The sequence below is a fragment of the Triticum dicoccoides genome, chromosome 4B (assembly GCF_002162155.2).
Source record: "Triticum dicoccoides isolate Atlit2015 ecotype Zavitan chromosome 4B, WEW_v2.0, whole genome shotgun sequence".
Taxonomy (NCBI): domain Eukaryota; kingdom Viridiplantae; phylum Streptophyta; class Magnoliopsida; order Poales; family Poaceae; genus Triticum; species Triticum dicoccoides.
In genome coordinates, this window is record NC_041387.1 from 341845454 (window position 1) to 341861570 (window position 16117).

Here is a 16117-nt window from a genome sequence, read left to right on the forward strand (position 1 = left end):
CCAGGCACACCACCGTGCTCCACACCTCACCAGGAGCACGTAGCACGCACCAACGCCTCCCCTAGCGCCATGCATCACCTAACCCGCCGTTGGCCGAACTCCGGCCGCCGCTCACGAGCTCGCCGTCGTTGGTACCGGCCACCACAGGCACGGCCACCACCACCATTCGATGCGCACCAGCAAGGGCTCTCCAACGAGCCCAAGCACAGCCTCGCCCGTGCCCTGTAGCGCGTTTCCGGCTCGCGCCGCCGTCTCGGGCCTCGCCGGCGTCATGTCGCCGGTGGGTTTGGCCCCACTGACCCGGGATTTGACCCTGTTTGACTTCCCCAGGCTCACTGACAGGTGGGCCCGGCCCCTTCTAAATTTTGGTTAATTAATAACTAATTCTAGTTAAGCCACTGACTCACTGACATGCGGGCCCCGCCCGGCTAACCAAGTTAGTTAGGGTTAATCTTAATTAGGTTAGTTAGTCCAGACACTGACACGCAGGGCCCACAGGTCAGGTTTGACCTGGGGTGCCCAGTTGACCTGCTGACATCAGCATGACCTAGTGCTGATGCAATAAATCATTTTCTGGATTATTTTTATTCAGAAAATTCCAGAAAATTGTATAAACTTCTAAAATTCATAGAAATTCAACCGTAGCTCCAAATTAAATAAATTATATATGAAAAATTATCAGAAAAATTCAAGGAATCCATCTGTACCATTTTCATGCATGTTTGACCAATGTTTGTCCTCTGTTTTGGACAAAACAAATTAAGGGCATTTAAATAATCATATATGGAGTTTGAATTTGAATCTTGTATTCAAACCAACTTCATTTAAATCATATCTAGTTGCATTAGCTCAAATCACATCATATTGCCATGTCACATTCATGCATCATATTGTCGCATTGCATTGATTGTGTTCTTCCTTGTTTGCCGGTAATTGTCCCCTCTCGATAGACGTGTACCGGCAATGTGATCGATGACACCGATGAAGAGCTATATTATCTTCAGAAGTGCCAGGCAAGCAAAACCCCCTTGTTCATTCCGATAAAATCCCACTCTCTCGCTCCTGCTCTCTTTTACTGCATTAGGACAACAACGACATATTTGTTACTTGCTGCGGTAGCTGAACCCCTTTATCCTTTGCATGACCTGTCATTGTCACAGTAAATAGATGAAACCCACTAGCATGAGTAGGAGTTGTTTGAGCCCTGATGTTCCTACTCATTCATGCTTGTTTGTCATGCCTGCTAGTGCTTAGAGTTGAGTCAGGTCTAATTCATCGGGGATGAATCAGAGGCGTGTGAACATGTCCTACTGTGTGTGAGCTAAGTGTGTGAACACGATTTGGTAAAGGTAGCGGTGAGAGGCCATGTAGGAGGACATGGTGGGTTGTCTCATTGCAGCCGTCTTCAGGAACTGAGTTCTGTGTTTGTGATCCATGACCAGTTACTACCACACATTGGGTTCCGGTAACTCGACCCCTCTCGACTTATTAATCAACATGATCTCTGTCCAGGAGTTGCAACTAGTTTCTGGTGTTTGTAGGTAGTGTTAGTAGTCTACCAAGTGGCACCCGGTACAGGTGGGCTTGGGACAGACTAGGCACAGTGGCACGGTGTACCAAGCGTACATCCACCCGTCGAGGTGGGCTTGGGAACCCTGCACACATCGTTTGGGGCCGTGAGCGACACCCCGGCCGGATCTCCTTGCGGATGGAACTCGAATAGGCGATAAACCTGGACTAGAGACTTGTTCGGTTAGTCAGGTCGTGGCCGACTCCCTCGCCCGGCTTCCGCTTGAAGGTTGCCGAGGTACATGACGTGTACAGGGCGGTAAGTGGCGAAAGCATGTGTGAAGAAGTACACCCCTGCAGGGTTATCATTATCTATTCGAATAGCCGGATTCCTCGGATATGGAAACTTGGACCCCTTGCATAGTTCGTAGACAAGTGAAAGTGGATACTCTAAAATACGCAAGATAAGCGTGAGTGCTATGGATGGCGTTCTCGTAGGGAGACGGGAGCGAATCCATAGTGGTGTATTGGTTGGTGAATATGTGGACTCGTGTGCGCCACCTCAAAAGAGTTACTTGCAGTCGTAGTTCAGGATAGCCACCGAGTCAAAGCTGGCTTGCTGCAGTCAAACTCCACCATCCCCTTGTCGATAATGATGCATATGTAGTTAGATCTGATGTAAGTCTTGCTGGGTACATCTGTACTCACGTTGCTTAATTTATGTTTTTGCAGAGAGACATCGGTCTCGCTAGTAGTACCGCGTGGACTTCGACGTTTAGCTTGTTACCTCAGCTACGATCTTGTGCCCTCGGCAGGATCTGGTAGATAGTCAGGCTTCTTAGCCTTTTTCATTTATAGATGTCTGTACTCAGACATGATAGCTTCCGCTTGTGCTTTGACTTGTATGCTCTGAGTGTTGGGTCATGAGACCCATGATTGTAATATCTCGCTCCTCGGAGCCTATTGAATATAAATACTTGAGTTGTAGAGTCATGTTGTGATGCCATGTTGTGCTTGCACATATCGAGCATATTGTGTGTATGTTATTGAAATGCTTGGTATGTGTGGGATCTGACTATCTAGTTGTTTATCCTTAGTAGCCTCTCTTACCGGGAAATGTCTCCTAGTGTTTCCACTGAGCCATGGTAGCTTGCCACTGCTCCGGAACACAGGCTGGCCGGCATGTGTCCTTCTTCGTTCCTGTGTCTGTCCCTTCGGGGAAATGTCACGCGATGAATACCGGAGTCCTGTTAGCCCGCTACAGCCCGGTTCACCGGAGTCCTGCTAGCCCAGTGCTACAGCTTGGATTCACTCGCTGATGACCGACACGTTCGATGTTGGGTCATGGATGCCTGTCCCTGTAAGTTTGTGCCACTTTGGGTTTACGACTAGCCATGTCAGCCCGGGCTCCTTATCATATGGATGCTAGCGACACCATCATATACGTGTGCCAAAAGACGCAAACGGTCCCGGGCAAAGGTAAGGCGACACCCGTGGGAATACCGTGCGTGAGGCCGCAAAGTGATATAAGGTGTTACATGCTAGATCGATGTGGCATTGAGTCGGGGTCCTGACAGCGTTGCTATCAGAGCTTGACTGCCTGTAGGTTTACCAAGCCAAACTGGTCGAAGTTGAGTCTAGAAATTCTTTAGTTATATAAGGGAATTGATTGTGGGATGGAACGTAAGGCTCTTTTACTCCTTATACCTTATGCCCTTCTGATATGAGTCATCTTATCTTTCCTACGGGGATTAAGAACTAGGCTATCTCTTCTTTCTATCAGGATCACGTGTTACTAATCAGTAGACTTATAAGATTGTTGGATTTAAGTCTCAGTTCAGTTCCTACTACTTCCGTATGTTAATTGTTGATCTCGGAACCTTGATATTGTGCTTCTGAGTGGTTATGCCACCATTTTGTAGTATGTCTCAAATCTTTTCTGAGCATTTACAGCCGTTATGCTGTCCGAGTCATCCCAGGTTTCTAAATAGTCTGATGCATTTGCAAAATCCTTTCCCTCTGGTTTCAATGTTCCTTTATGCCAGCTCAATCACACTAATTGTTGAGCTAAGGTATTCTATTGCCTTGCCATTTATGTTGGAATTATTATTATGACCCTAGGTGTCTCAGGGGATCATCTAGTGGTCTAGCCATGATTTGTGTCCTAGCGTGATGATTCTGGCCTTTATTCTCGAAAGCATTCCGTGATGCTACTTAGTAGTAGGTATTCTACTCCTGGGTTTTGAACCCGAGATTCACTCTACTTACCTCATGTTGATAGTGTTTGCTAGTTCCTTTAGGATATTAGTAACCTTTGCGATAGTTCTCGAGGTTCGTGGTACATCCTTCTTCCAATTACCATGAACCATTCTTGGCAGGAGTTCTTCTGAACCAAAAGATGTCAACAAGAGTGCTCTTGATGAGTTCTCCATGCTATATTGTGACTCTGCCAGCTCAACCTTTCTGCATGGGTTATCCGGAAGAATTATGTTGAACTTGGTTCGACATACTAATCTATGCATCCACAACTCAGAAAGTTATATGTTCCTTTGAGTTGTCCCTCTTTAGTTGTCTACTGACCTTCGTCTATCAATTGATAGTCAAGAGTATGTGTGCGTTCGTTTATCGATGCCTATTACTCTTGTGGTCCGTCAAGCCATTCTATCGCGGAATGACTAGGAGAAACAAACTCCAGTACCTCTTCCATATCCAGGATTGGGTCAAAGAAGTTGTGCTCCGCAGAACAAATTGCTAATCCAGCTTTTGCTCTGTTCTACCTTGGAGTATTACCATCTTTTATATCGGGATTGCTATAGGAATTGCACACCATCCTATGAACTCTTGGTACAGTGATACTTCTCGCCATCATTACTCATTCGTCGGTTCCGTGTGGTTATAACCGGAATGTCGACAAGTGAATCGTGATGTGTGAAATCAATACTCCTAGCAACCTTGTTGCTTGGTAGTTAAATGGACAATAACCTCATTCTTAACGTGTTTGTTCTTGAATCATCATTCTAAGATTTATCGTGCTACCTTGTCCATCTTCCTGGTGCACATTTCGATTGATGAGTTAGGATTTTGTCAAGTCCTCGCTCATTTGATCATATCATCTTGCCCTGAAAGGCAAGATTGTTCTCGAGCTTAGTAACATACCGGTGGTTCGTGACTTTCCAAATATCTTCTTGGAAGCGTTACCGGGTTATTTCCTGACTGTTATGTTGGGCTCGTGATCAAGTTGGTTTCTTGTGAACCACCCTTTCTCCAAGAATCTGTGTTGGATATCCCGGAGCTAGTTGGTTAAGCTAGACAACAACTTGGAGAGTTGGAAGATAAAAGCTTGCCTGACTTAGTTCGTTCCAAAGGGATATTCTGGTGTAGTGTGTGTTGAAGAACGATGATATCTTCATCGATTGGTCCCTATGATCAGTTGCTGGACCTATTGTCTTATCAATCCTTTGATTTGAGTGTGGGCTATCATCAAATCAAATCAGTACCAACGATGCTCGTAATGTTGTCTTACTCGTGGTTGATCCCTCGAGCATACACCCTTACATCTTTGGTCTGACCAATGCTATCACTTGTTCACTTAACTATGGAATTCCTTTTAAAAGGAAACCCAGATGAATTGTTGTTGAGACCATTGACAACATCCTTATCTCCTCCATGGTCTTGTTGGACAACAAGTTAGTGTTGGAAACTTTTGAAGCATTTTCTTCATGCTAGCTCATGAAGTATTTGTTTGATGAAAGGAGTGACTTCCTCTTATACACGTGCATTTGGTGAAAGTTGCCGCCGTGAATTTGAGAAAGTTAGTTTTGCTTCCTCTGGAATCATCCCAAGTCAGTCATGCATATGTGCGAAGTATTCTATGGTTTGGAGACTTGCAACCTTCATTCCATATGTGTTCCGAGCACACCAAGCCACTGATTGATTTGTTCAAGGAGAAGAAGTTCCTTCTTAAGAGCATGCGTTCTGCAAGGATTTTGATATCCTCGTTGATGGTTCCCCACCTGAACTCGGTAGTGTTTTATTATAAGACTACCACGTGGTCATGTTTGTCTGGGACAGCGTGTTCGCATGTTTGTAGCAGAACCAGCTCATGTTTTGGTGCTTACTATCGTAGTTCATTTCTCGAGAATCTCGCAACGTCATCTCGTCGATTTATGTTGCAAACTTTCATTTTTCTTCCTAGACTCGATGAGTCTGGAATATTCTGACACCAACCAGGTCTGAATCTCAGGCAGATATGATGGTTGGAACATTTCCCAAGAACTATAATATTGGTCCCTCGATAACCGTTTAAGTGGATATCATGGCCAACACACCCAGCCGGAAGACCTATTATTGTAGTATCTTGATTGAAGAAATTGGCCACATCCCCATAAGGATTTCGTAGGATTTACCTCCGTAACTATTCCTTATGGATTCTATTGCTCCCGAAGTCCGACCTTTTACTTGATGTTCTAGTTATCAAACCATATCTATGAATGGGATACACTAGCACATCAAGGAGAACATTAGAAGCAGAGTGCTAAATGTCTCTCAGTCGATTATCCAGATTTTATTTCCTTGGCCCCGCCAAGGGTGAAATCTGAGTAAGTGTTATCTTCCTTTGCATCTGCATCATCCATCATCATTCATCATGGTAGCAAGTTGTGTTGCCAGGATCCTTGACACGGATGTTGGTAAAACCTTGATGATTGTGGAAATGCTCAAGTTCTTGAGAGCACGCACAAGCGTTAGGTGTTACCATCGGCATTAACTAGGGTTGCTCTCAACTTCCTCGGTTATGCTATAACTTCTCAAACAGTGAATTCACTCTCTATTGTTGGGTTCTTCCCCCAGTTACCAGAATCATTCCTAGCATTTGCATTTCGTTCCTAGCTTGCACCGCCAATGTGCCATTCTACCATGGATCTCTTCCATTTCCGGTGGTAAGCAAATTCATCCATTACGTTGTCTTCAACAAGGTAATCCACATCATCCAAGTCTGAGTATGCCATTCTACCGAACCCCTCCAAACGATCGCTCGAGATTTTCCTTAGGCTGGTATAAAGAGTTTCAATGATCTTTGAATCAAAGGTAATTCTTTTTGCCACTTAAGGGGATATTTCCACAAGTCACCTTCCCTAAGGTGCCCCGTTATGGTATTGTGGCAACTCAACTCCTCGCTACGTTAACAATCGTTTACCACCTTCTTAAGTGTGGAATTATTGTCTACCTAGTGAACCTTCGTCATCTGCTTCACTCCATTCCCATGGATGTATGTTTAGTGTCTCAGCTCGAGAGAGGTTGCTATGTCTCATTCCGTGAGTTAATCCTGAGTTGTTCAATCTTCAAGAAGATCGACCCTTCTAGAGTCTCCTTCTTCTCTCCATGTCATGTTGGCAGGATTTCTCAGAGCAAGACTTCGAGACAATGATGGTGATCGAATCAACGTTAATTCGAAGTGCAACCTGGATCGTGAAGACTATACTAGTTTGTGTTTCCCCTTCATCTTACCCTACGCTTGAATCTCGAGACGAGATTCTTGTTTAGTGGGGGTGAGTTGTCACATCCGTAGTTCTGGCCTGTCCTATGCTTGCTTCCATCTGTGCATCATGTTTAAATTTTTGAAACTTGAATTGAGGAATTCAGAAGCCTCAAAACCCTAAATAAAAGAAGGGCAAAAACCCTAAAATCTCATTCATTGTTCCAAAATGCTCTTCTTAGATGTTTAATATTTTTGGCAAGGGTTTTGATCCAAACCAAAAATAATGAACATTTTAAAAGGATTTATTTTTGGGACTTTGAATTTAAATCATTAGCTATTTGAATTTGAATTATATTCATATAACTAGAATATAATTTCAAATACGCCTGAAATATTTTATGAGCTTTTGGAAAAGTCCATCTAGCCAAATAAAAATATTCACAGGAGTTTTGGCATTGTTTGAGTTATTTTAAATTCAAAACAGTGGCAAAAGAATTAAATAAAGAAAACAGAACAGAAATATAAAAAAAGGAGAGAAGCCCAGCAACTTACCTGGCGCTTACCTGTCCAGCCCAGCCGGCCCAGCTCCCCCAGCGGCCCAGCCCACCGCCGCTTTCCCCCTGTCGTCTTCCTCCCCTCGCACCGAAGCAGCTCGGTGGCGAGCGCCGACGCCGCCCCGGCCACCTCCTGCTTCCCTGGCCCTCCTAGCAACGCCACGACGACGCCCCGTGTCCCCTCGCTCTTCTCCCTCACCCGCTGCATCCCCTCTCCCTCCTCTGTCTTCTCCCTCGCTCATCCCCGGACGCATCCGAGACCGCCGACGAGCACCACCGGAGCCACCAGCATCCCCACGCCCAGCCAGTTAGGCCACGAGCTCCGCCTTGGGTCCGGGAAGCTCTACCACGATGCACGCGACGCCGGGTGCCCTGAAGCCACGCCATCACTGCCATCTTCATCGCCACGGCCGGCGATCGCCGCCGCTCGATTCGCAGCACCGAAGACGCCCCCGAGCTCGCTGACCACCTCATCGTTCTCCCTGTGAGCTCATGCTGCCTCCTCTTTGCTCGCTTCCTCTGTTCCCGTCCCCTAGCTCCATCTTCCACCACGGCCGAAGCTCGCTGCCGGGGTGCGTCATCGCCGTCGTGGCCAGAGCCACTGTGGCTCGAAGCCGGGCACACCACCGTGCTCCACACCTCACCAGGAGCACGTAGCACGCACCAACGCCTCCCCTAGCGCCCTGCATCGCCTAACCCGCCCTTGGCCGAACTCCGGCCGCCGCTCACGAGCTCACCGCCGTCGGTACCGGCCACCACAGGCACGGCCACCACCACTATTCGATGCGCACCAGCAAGGGCTCTCCAATGAGCCCAAGCACAGCCTCGCACGTGCCCTGTAGCGCGTTTCCGGCTCGCGCCGCCGTCTCGGGCCTCGCCGGCGTCATGTCGCTGGTGGGTTTGACCCCACTGACCCGGGATTTGACCCTGTTTGACTTCCCCAGGCTCACTGACAGGTGGGCCCGGCCCCTGCTAACTTTTGGTTAATTAATAACTAATTCTAGTTAAGCCACTGACTCACTGACATGCGGGCCCCGCCCGGCTAACCAAGTTAGTTAGGGTTAATCTTAATTAGGTTAGTTAGTCCATACACTAACACGCAGGGCCCACAGGTCAGGTTTGACCTGGGGTGCCCAGTTGACCTGCTGACATCAGCATGACCTAGTGCTGATGCAATAAATCATTTTCTGGATTATTTTTATTCAGAAAATTCCAGAAAATTGTATAAACTTCTAAAATTCATAGAAATTCAACAGTAGCTCCAAATTAAATAAATTATATATGAAAAATTATCAGAAAAATTCAAGGAATCCATCTGTACCATTTTCATGCATGTTGGAACAATGTTTGTCCTCTGTTTTGGACAAAAAAAATTAAGGGCATTTAAATAATCATATATGGAGTTTGAATTTGAATCTTGTATTCAAACCAACTTCATTTAAATCATAGCTAGTTGCATTAGCTCAAATCACATCATATTGCCATGTCACATTCATGCATCATATTGTCGCATTGCATTGATTGTGTTCTTCCTTGTTTGCCGGTAATTGTCCCCTCTCGATAGACGTGTACCGGCGATGTGATCGATGACACCGATGAAGAGCTATATTATCTTCAGAAGTGCCAGGCAAGCAAAACCCCCTTGTTCATTCCGATAAAATCCCACTCTCTCGCTCCTGCTCTCTTTTACTGCATTAGGACAACAACGACATATTTGTTACTTGCTGCGGTAGCTGAACCCCTTTATCCTTTGCATGACCTGTCATTGTCACAGTAAATAGATGAAACCCACTAGCATGAGTAGGAGTTGTTTGAGCCCTGATGTGCCTACTCATTCATGCTTGTTTTTCATGCCTGCTACTGCTTAGAGTTGAGTCAGGTCTGATTCATCGGGGATGAATCAGAGGCGTGTGAACATGTCCTACTGTGTGTGAGCTAAGTGTGTGAACACGATTTGGTAAAGGTAGCGGTGAGAGGCCATGTAGGATTACATGGTGGGTTGTCTCATTGCAGCCGTCTTCAGGAACTGAGTTCTGTGTTTGTGATCCATGACCAGTTACTACCACACATTGGGTTCCGGTAACTCGACCCCTCTCGACTTATTAATCAACATGATCTCTGTCCAGGAGTTGCAACTAGTTTCTGGTGTTTGTAGGTAGTGTTAGTAGTCTACCAAGTGGCACCCGGTACAGGTGGGCTTGGGACAGACTAGGCACAGTGGCACGGTGTACCAAGCGTACATCCACCCGTCGAGGTGGGCTTGGGAACCCTGCACACATCGTTTGGGGCCGTGAGCGACACCCCGACCGGATCTCCTTGCGGATGGAACCCGAATAGGCGATAAACCTGGACTAGAGACTTGTTCGGTTAGTCAGGTCGTGGCCGACTCCCTCGCCCGGCTTCCGCTTGAAGGTTGCCGAGGTACATGACGTGTACAGGGCGATAAGTGGCGAAAGCATGTGTGAAGAAGTACACCCCTGCAGGGTTATCATTATCTATTCGAATAGCCGGATTCCTCGGATATGGAAACTTGGACCCCTTGCATAGTTCATAGACAAGTGAAAGTGGATACTCTAAAATACGCAAGATAAGCGTGAGTGCTATGGATGGCGTTCTCGTAGGGAGACGGGAGCGAATCCATAGTGGTGTATTGGTTGGTGAATATGTGGACTCGTGTGCGCCACCTCAAAAGAGTTACTTGCAGTCGTACTTCAGGATAGCCACCGAGTCAAAGCTGGCTTGCTGCAGTCAAACTCCACCATCCCCTTGTCGATAATGATGCATATGTAGTTAGATCTGATGTAAGTCTTGCTGGGTACATTTGTACTCACGTTGCTTAATTTATGTTTTTGCAGAGAGACTTCGGTCTCGCTAGTAGTACCGCGTGGACTTCGACGTTTAGCTTGTTACCTCAGCTACGATCTTGTGCCCTCGGCAGGATCTGGTAGATAGTCATGCTTCTTAGCCTTTTTCATTTATAGATGTCTGTACTCAGACATGATAGCTTCCGCTTGTGCTTTGACTTGTATGCTCTGAGTGTTGGGTCATGAGACCCATGATTGTAATATCTCGCTCCTCGGAGCCTTTTGAATATAAATACTTGAGTTGTAGAGTAATGTTGTGATGCCATGTTGTGTTTGCACATATCGAGCATATTGTGTGTATGTTATTGAAATGCTTGGTATGTGTGGGATCTGACTATCTAGTTGTTTATCCTTAGTAGCCTCTCTTACCGGGAAATGTCTCCTAGTGTTTCCACTGAGGCATGGTAGCTTGCCACTGCTCCGAAACACTTAGGCTGGCCGGCATGTGTCCTTCTTCGTTCCTGTGTCTGTCCCTTCGGGGAAATGTCACGCGATGAATACCGGAGTCCTGTTAGCCCGCTACAACCCGGTTCACCGGAGTCCTGCTAGCCCAGTGCTACAGCCTGGATTCACTCGCTGATGACCGACATGTTCGATGTTGGGTCATGGATGCCTGTCCCTGTAAGTTTGTGCCACTTTGGGTTTACGACTAGCCATGTCAGCCCGGGCTCCTTATCATATGGATGCTAGCGACACCATCATATACGTGTGCCAAAAGACGCAAACGGTCCCGGGCAAAGGTAAGGCGACACCCGTGGGAATACCGTGCGTGAGGCCACAAGGTGATATGAGGTGTTACATGCTAGATCGATGTGGCATTGAGTCGGGGTCCTGACAGTAATGACCAATTTGCCACTGTGGTGACCCCTTGATCTATAAAAGGAGGCCCATAACAACCATAGAAAGGATTCAGACCTTTGTACACTCAAACGCGCGTAGCCATTCTCGTCCCAAGGCAACCCTGCCGAGAAAGAGCGATGCATTTTTCCACCACCATCCACCATCAATCAGCCAAAGCAGGAGTAGGGTTTTACGCCTCATGGTGGCCCGAACCGGGGCAAAAACCACCCGTGCGATATCTGTCATGCTGCCTCACGCTCCTCCGCTCTTTGTGCAATGTGCCATCCCCCCTCCGAACCAGAAAGGGTCTCGCATCCCCATAGGTGGTCGTGGTTCCCCCACGACAAACATGGAGTGTTAATGTTTGATATTTCTCCTTAGATCATGAGAGTATCGTGCAATTCTTATCGTACAGTGGGCTTTGGGGTTGCTCAAACGTCACCTTTAACGCGGTGATCATAACGAGAACTTACAAGTTCATCGGAAAGCTTGACAAGTGGCATGATAGCTCGAGAGTGGGATTTTCTCCTCCAATGATGGAGAGATATTCTGAGGTCCCTGTCGATGTGACAACATCAATCATTGTCTACCCAGGCACAAGTGACTATGTCAAATGGATGCCGGAACACAATAATGAGAAAGAAGAACAAAACCGGTAACGAGGATTTCGGTATAATGAGCGTGGTGATGACTCAGAAGGATACTGATACATCCCAAGTTTTATAAAGTATCTCCAAGCAAAGGGAACATCACATGATCAGCAAATGTTCACTTGAATATCATTCGTGTGCTCATAGGGATCGTTACGGACGTCCATGGTCCCGTTGTCGGTCACTAAACGAACGGTTTCATTTATGTCAGTGAGTTACCGAACCTACGGGGTCACAAGCTTAAGGAAATCACAATCTTCTGATTGTTAGTAGGAAGGGAGTGATGATAATATATTTGTGGAATTATTTCATTAATAGAATAGTTCTGAGAGGATCTGGAAGCATTTCGAGATCATCAGAAGGGTTTTGGTGAATATCGGGTAATGCCGGGTATTACTGGTATATTATATATAGAGGTGGAAAATGTTTTCGGAGATGTTATATATATATATATATATATATATATATATATATATATATATATATATATATATATATATATATATACTGGTCTAGAAGTATTGATAATATTTCACATTTATTTAAATATCAACGAGCCTTAAAAGGACAAGAGGTGGAAGCCAACTTGGGCCACGAAGGCCCAAGTGGAGGAGGCTCCCCTCTTTCCTTGTGGGGGTGGGGTGAATCCTACGAGGGGAGGACTCCTCCCCCTTTGTAGAACCCCAAGGAGGCTTTCCCTCCTTGGTGGCAGCCCTCCTCTCCCCCTCTAACTTATATATAGATGAGGTATTGGCCACAATTGTATACAAAAGGTTTGGAGCCTCCTCTAGTTCTTCAAGTTCATGTTCTAGTTAGTCCTAGTTGACTAATTAGAGCATGGGTAATCCTCTTGTCCTTATAATTAGAAGCCGTGTGTGGTTCGAATCTCCTCCCTCTAATTCTCCAGTGATGATTAGCTCTAGACGACGAAGTGCTGCCGGATCGTGAAAGTTGCATGCTTGCAACCAAGTAGAGAGGTCGTGCTTTCGGTCTTCAGTTCGAGGGGCTATTCATGGGCGGTACAAGGGATCGTTCATCTATGGTTCGAAGGACTCCAAGTATGATCTACACCAACACGTTCTTCTTCCACTGGAACTTGGTGACGGTAACGGTCGTGATCCCAACCCATTATGCATCTTCATATTGATCTTTGGTGATCATAGGCGCGATTTTTTTGTTTTCTACTATGTTTACCAATGCAAATTGATATTTTTGTTCGGAAATTTTATCAATTAACATAGGTGGGGGAACCTTTTTTCGAAGATTCTCATTGTAAGCAGCATAGTCCGTTTATTTAAATTTTCCTTAACTCTTCTTGATCATAAAGAATTTCTTCTATAGGAGGGCACTTACTATTTATTCTTGTTAGGGCCAAGAGTATATCGACCAGAGGGGGGTGAATGGGAGATCCAAAATTTCTTTCCAATGTTTTGAACTGATCCCAATCACAGCAGCGGACTAATGAACAGAAGGAAATAACTGAATGAATCTTCTTCATTAGAAGCATATTCCTCAATGAATGAAGTAATAATATTGCAAGTGTGGGAAATCACATGTTTAACTACGATGAGAGTTATAAAACAAGCAAATAGATGTAGTAGGACGAGAAAAAACATGATGCGAGTGATGAAAGATATGCAAGAAGGATAACCGAGATGAAATGATAGTGACTAGACAGACGGAAGAATATGCAACAGAATGATACACGAAGATAAAGATCAGATACACTATCGGCACAGAGCACGAATTTAAAGTACTGAAAGAAATGTAGTAAAGTAAATTTAACCAATAATGCTTGATGGCGACAGAGAGATTTGGTAGACTAATTCACCCTTCTGCCAAAGGGCTACGTCTGGTTCGAGGGGCTGTCACTTAACATGGAAGATAAACTCTCTTCACCCTATTCCCCTTCAGATCAAAGCTGATCAGCCTCTAGTTGATTTCACTCGTGGTTGATCCTTGTCAGCGATCTCCAAACAATTAGTCGACCTTCGCAAACCACAATCACTCTTGGTTGTTGAAGATATAGTTCGGTGAAGACAACAACTCTTCAACACTCGAGCAGAAATGTCACACCCCAGCTAGTTCATGCATTAGAGTGATGGCATCATGTTTATCTTCATCAGAAACTAGGAAATGGGGATGACAGAACCCCTAGCACCCCCTGAAACCAACTAGAGTTTACTAAAATTAATTCAATGAACCTGAAGGTCACCTTCTAAAATGTTCATCATCTTTGCCTTGGTCTTAAACCTCTGACAAAAATGGGGCACAAATTTCTAGGACATCCGAAGGTCACTGGATTAAATCATTAGTTATTTGCATTTGGGAATTTAAATACTATAAAATATTTCAAATGTCCAAATAATCCCAAACCAAGTTGTTCCATGTTGGATATATTCTAAACAGTGGGCTTGTGCAGATTGGTGATTTTTGAAGGTGTCTAAGTATTTTTTTAGAAATGACACAAACTTGCAGAAATAAAAGAAAAGAAAAAATAAAAGGAAAAGGACTTACCTGGCCGAAACCCACGACCCAGCCCACCTGGCGGCCCAACACTATGCTGGCCCATGCCAGCCAGCTGCTTCGTCCCCGCCAGGTAGGCAGGGAGGTCGCACCCTCGACCGCCTGGACACGCCTATTCTCCCCCAACGCCTCTCCCTTGCTCCCCTCCGGCATGGCCGACGCAGCTGCAACCGCCTCGTCGTCGTAGACGCGGCCACCGCCGTCTCTACGCCACCTCGCGGTGTCCAGCAGCTCCGCCGTCCTCCTCTCCATTGAGCAAGACGAGCCCTGAGTGCTCGTTCGCCCCGAGGCCACTGCATCAACCTCGCCCGACTCCGCCATCGCCGGAGATCCCCTTCGCTGTCACCATAGCTCCAGCTCGTCCCCGACCGCGCCGCCTAGCTCATCGTGACCGCCGTGAGCTTCTGCCTCTCCCCATCCTTCCCGTTCTTGCTTCCGTCCATTGCTTCAACCGCAACGAGCTCCTCCGCACGCGCCATCGCCTGAGCTCGTCGCCGACGTAGCTCCGGCCACCCAACGGGCACACCACCATGTATAATGACTTCACAGCACCACGTAGGCCACATAGGAGCTGGCCTTGAGCCTCCAAGATCACCACAACGGCGAGTTCTTCCCCGCCCGAACTCCGGTAGCTGCATAGCTCGTTGCCGGCGTCGTTTCCGGTGACCTGGAGCTCAACCACCACCACCACTCGACGTGGCTCACTCCCAGCTTCACGTAGATGGTCTCCGCTGTTCATTTGGTTGCCGGAGGGTGAAACTCGCAGGCTCTGCCGTGCCTGGACGTCGCCGGCGGCTAAACTCCGACGAGTCAGCGTGGTTTGACCAGGGGTTTCACTCCACTGGGTCACTGACATGTGGGCCCTGTCTTTTGGTCAAACCTAGGTAAGTAATAAACTAATCCTAATTAACTTAGTTAATTAACAGAGACACTGACAAGTGGGTCCCACTGGCCAGGTTTGACCTGGACGCCCCTGTTGACCTGCTGACGCAGTAACTCACTTTTATGGATTTATTCTTATTCAGGAAATTCCAGAAAATAGTGCAAACTTCAAAATTTCATAGAAAATAATCTGTAACTCCAAATATGAAGTGTTATATATGAAAAATGAACAAAAATCCAATCTATCCATATGTACTGGTTTCATGCATGTTTAAAAAAGTGAACTTGCTATTTAGTGCAAAACATGTTAAAGCACTATTTAAGATCACATGTGAGTTTGGAATTTGAATCTTCGGTTCAAAATGGCTCAAACTCATCTGGTCATAGTTGCATTAGCCCAATACACTCATTTTGCCATGTCTCATGCATGCATCATATTGTTGCACATTGTTTGGTATTTGATTGTATATCGGTGCTCTCTGCGGTAGGTTCTGCCCTGGAAGAATACCGCGAGAACCCGTAAGAAGACCAGTTTCATACTACGGACCTGCAAGGCAAGCAACCAACCATTTGATCATATCGATACAATCCCATGTTCTCGCTCCTGCTCCCTTTTACTGCATTAAGACAATGCGTTTCAAACTTCTGTGTGCTATGGTAGTTGAAACCATTTCCTCTGCATGACCCGTCATTGCCACAGTAACTAGATGAAACCCACTAGCATGTGTAGGAGTTGATTGAGCCATGTGTATGTGTTTCCTACCTTGTTATGCCTGCTATGCTTAGAGTCGTCTCAGGCCTGGTTCATCTGGTTGA